Here is a 5,351-nt window from a genome sequence, read left to right on the forward strand (position 1 = left end):
TCTAAAAAGGGGATTTTGTCATCTTTTTCCCATTCCACTTTGAACTTGATGTTGGTTGTTAAATTATTAAGTTTATCTAGAAAAATATCAAAGGGACCCCAACTCTCATCCCAAAGAGTGAAAATATCATCAACGTATCTTAACCAAATCATACCTGGGGGTTTAATTGTTGGAAGAAGAACACTCTCAAAGTATTCCATGTACACAAACATCCCAGCGAAGGACCATACCCGTGTGCTGGGTAGCACACTTGATAATGGCCTTACCTGGACCCCACACTTCCGCAAGCAGGGAGCGAAGGCTAGGGCTGTGCTGGGTAAGCTCAGACGCTTCAAAACTGCAACACTGAGAACCAAACGTCGATTGTACCTAGCCCTCGTCAGACCGATTCTGTGCCAGTCCCCGGGACTAAGCCAGCTGACATGTGCCACTAATAACTACGAGCATCAGAAGGTTCAGAATGCCGCTGTCCAGTTCATCACGGGCTCGCGATGGAGCGACTTCAGAACCACTGAGTCTCTACACCAAATTTCCAACATCCGCCCACTCAACCAACACAAACACAAACTTCACTCAAGACACCTAGAAAAACTGCACGCCAAACACAAACATCTGATACAACATATTACACCTAGACCACACCGTACAGACTATCTGTCAGCTGCGCCCGTCCCACGTGCGGTGTACACGATAAAACGTGTATAACCGCACCTACAAGTAACACACCCCTTCACCAGCCTGACTGGTGATAACCGCAATAATGTAATAATAATAATAGTAATGGTAATAATAATGATAATAATAATAATAATAATATCGCTACTCAAACCCGACCTGGGGTAAAACAGGAATTCTCATGCCTTACCTGGGGCTAATCAGGAACGCCCTCTACACGCGGGAAGTGAAATCTACTCACTAACCGTAAATTACACACATACACCCCTCACGAACATAGCCGCATCCCACGCACAAACATATACACTTCCTTTTTCTTCGACTAAAATTCGTTTCCTTTCTCACTTTCTCTTATACTACATCTCATTTCAGTTTACCTCCCACTAAAGATTTTTCCGTTTTTCCCCCTTTCTCTCCTACTACGTCTCCTACCATTTTCCAAACTTTCGTTGGTGATATAATATGCTCTTCCTCCCGGCATTGGCGCCACCGTCCAAGTTCCTAGCCCAGTTCTCCTAAAGCCACGACAACAAATAAGCCCCTAATCGCTCGCAATTCGCCCGGTGGCAATAGCCCTCTTTTATACACTACTATCTTTTCATTTTCCTACAGACATTCTTCCCCTCCCACAAAACCCGATCCCGCGCAAGCGAGGTGGTCTTTCCTTGGAATCCAGAATCCAGTACTACTGAAGAGGATTGCAGGTAGCAATCGAAATATATAGTTCCGCTTACACAACTTTTTCTTTCGTCCGACTGTGGTGTTAGTTGTGATTTATAAATGTGTTACTACATTTCTCACCTGTGATATATATATATGTTTTGCTTACACCATACGCACATACACCTACACACATACACACCTACACACACACACACACACACACACACAGACACACACACACACACACCCACACACACACACACACACACACACACACACACACACACACACACACACACACACACACACACACACACACACACACACACACACACACACACACACACACACACACACACACACACACACACACACACACACACACACCTACACACACACACACCTACGCACACACACCTACACACACACACACACACACACACACACACACACACACACACACACACACACACACACACACACACACACACACACACACACACACACATCTACACCCAGCCACCCACACACACACATACACACCTACACCCACACACACCTACACACCCACACACACCTACACACACACACACACATCCTACACCCCCCCACACACCTACACCCCCCTCCCACACACACAAACACACACACACACACGCACACACACACACACACACACACACACACACACACACACGCACACACACACACACACACACACACACACACACACACACACACACACACACACACACACACACACACACACACACACACACACACACACACACACACACACACACACACACACACACACACACACACACACACACACACACACACACACACACACACACACACACACACACACACACACACACACACACACACACACACACACACACACACACACACACACACACACACACACACACACACACACACACACACACACACACACACACACACACACACACACACACACACCGTCGTTGCACTCGCACGCCGTCGTCGCCGTCCGCCGTCGTCACCAAGAAGAAGGGGATTTACGACGAAAAACGAATCCTGGTTTGTATTGTAGGGGTGGGGAGTGATCGTGAGTTTCCGAAATTATATCTTTGCAGTGCTAGTCAATTGTATTATCATGGAAATAGCGAATATGAAGGAAAACAACGAATCGAGAGAGAGTCACGAAACAGAGCCATCTAGCGTCAGACGATCGAACCGCAATGTAAACAAATCCACGTGCGACGAAGTAGACTTCACAGGATTTAACAAATATGAAAGTCGATTATTAAAGATAGAGAAAGATATGAACAAAACTAGGACTCGGTGGGAGAATGAAATTATGGACTTAAGAAATTATATCATAGGGTTAAGGGAATGCTTAGCACAGGTGAATCACGAAATCTCTGACCTAAGAAAAACCAACTTAGATCTCACAAACGAGATCAAAGAAATGAAAAGGGATATAAATGAGCTGAGGAATGATAATGAAAAGAAGAAAACTAATGAAAATAACAGCAGCGACAATATAAAGATAGAAGTGAACAACAGATTACATGAGTTGTCACAAAAGATCGAAGAGAATCTAGGTGAAGAAAGTATTCAGAAAATTAAGAAGTGGAAGGAAAACATCGAAAACAAGGAAACTGCTTTTAAAGAAATCGTCAAGCAGCAAATGCAGGATAATGCAAAAGACACAATTATCCAAGTGATTAATGAAAAAGCAAACTGGGTCAGGGATACAGTAGATAGGAAAAAATGTATTGTGGTCTATGGACTAAAAGAAAAACAGGGATTGGCGAGGTACATGAGAGAAAAAGAAGAAAAAGAGACAGCAGTAGAAATTCTAAATGAAATTCAGGGGGGGGGAAGAGATTCAAGCATAGACTTAGAAGAGACACACAGAATCGGTCGCTACTCTAAAGATAGAAATCGACCTCTAAAGATAAAATTAAGGTCACAGATGGTAGTAGAAGACATCTTTGAAAAAGTAGGCAATTAGGCAAAGAGTGAAAAGTACAATAAGATATGGATAAAAAGAGAAATGAGTACTGAGGAATTAGAAAAAGAAAAGTCACTAAGAAAAGAAACCAAGGAAAAAACTTGTTGAGAACGGAGACAGAATGCAAAGAATTCCATTGGAGAGTAATCGACATGAGATTGAAACAGTGGCACATCAAAACGAAAAAAACCAAAGACAGAAAAGATAGTGGAGAAGGAAGAAAATTAAAAGTGGCCTACACTAACATTGACGGATTAATTACAGGTCTGAACAAACTGAATGATTATCTGTTAGAAGAAAAAACAGACATAATGGGAATTGTAGAGACTAAACTAAGAGGAGAAATACCATCTATTGATATTGGACAAGGGCTATACAATTACTGGATAAGAAACAGGGACAAAAAGCAGGGAGGGGGAATCATGTTCTTGGCCAAGAAAGACCTAAACGTGACAAAAATTGCAGAGGGCAAAGGTAATGTTGAACTGATCATGATAAAAGTCGAAGGCAAGAATATGGAAAGTAGAAAGTTTGTGGTGACCTATGTGCCCCCAAGAACGAATGCTTGGAAAGAAAACGAACACACAAAAATGCTAGAAGATACAAGAAAACCACTAAATGAGATACTAATGGGCAAAGGTAACCTAGTGATTATGGGAGACTTCAAATGCAAAGAAATTTGTTGGGACAACATGACAGTACGAGGAGATGACGTGTGGGGCAATGTACTGCTAGACATGACCATGGAGTACACAATGACCCAGTGGGTCAGTGAAAACACAAGGTACAGAAACAATGAAGAGCCATCAAAACTAGATTTAATATTTACAACGGAACCTGAAATAGTGGACAAAGTCCACTACAAGACACCAATTGGAAAGAGTGACCATGTACTCATCGAAACTGTACTAAAGGAAGTAATAGAGATGAACAGGAGCGAAAAGCATAGGAAAGGAAGATTGATGTACAACAAAACAGACTTTGCAAAACTAAAGACGTTCTTCCAGAATGCAAACTGGGAAAAATTCTATATGAAAGAGACAACAGTGGAAGAGAAATGGAACATACTGTTGGCTAATTACAATGAAGGGGTAAACAGGCATGTACCAAGACAAAAGCGAGAGAGAGAGTACATTAAATGTTGGTTCAACAAAAGATGCAGTGAGGCAAAAGACAGAAGGGACAAAGCTTGGAAAAGGTGGAGAAAAGACAAAAAACAAAGCAAATGGCAAATTTATATAAACTATAGAAATGAGTATGTTAATGTGAGAAGAGAGGAGAAAAGGAACCATGAGAAGGATATTATAGATAAATGCAAAGATCAACCCAAGCTATTCTACCGGTATGTAAATGGTAAACTTAAAACCAAACAGGAACTAATGAAACTACGCCAAGGAAATATAGAATACACAGAAGAATTAGAGATGGCCGAAATCATGAACAACCACTTTAAATCTGTCTTCACCAGAGAGAAAATACAAAATTGGGACGTAGATAATAACAAACATTCTCCCCACATGAGTGAATTTACAACATCACAAAAAGAAATATCAGAACATCTATCAAAACTGGACGTTAGAAAATCACATGGCCCGGATGGAATTGCAAATTGGATTCTAAAAGAATGCAAAGAAGAGCTAACGGACAAAATACACATCATAATAAATAGCTCACTCAAAGGAAGGAAAGATACCTAATGACTGGAAAAATGCTAACATTGTACCAATATATAAAGGAGGAAACAAGGAAGAACCCACCAACTATAGACCAGTATCACTAACAAGCACTATAGCCAAAATTTGTGAGAAAATCATCAAGAATAGATGGGTAAAACACCTGGAAGATAACAACATATTAAACCCAAGACAATTCGGGTTCAGACAAGGTAGATCATGCACCACAAACTTGATATGCTTTTACTCAAGACTAATAGACATAGTGCAAGAAAGAAACGGATGGGCTGATTGTGCATTCCTACATACATATACCAAGGCTTTTTCCCCCT

This window comes from Oratosquilla oratoria, unplaced genomic scaffold, assembly GCF_046742065.1.
Source record: "Oratosquilla oratoria isolate Oo_2021 unplaced genomic scaffold, ASM4674206v1 SCAFFOLD191, whole genome shotgun sequence".
Taxonomy (NCBI): Eukaryota; Metazoa; Arthropoda; class Malacostraca; order Stomatopoda; family Squillidae; genus Oratosquilla; species Oratosquilla oratoria.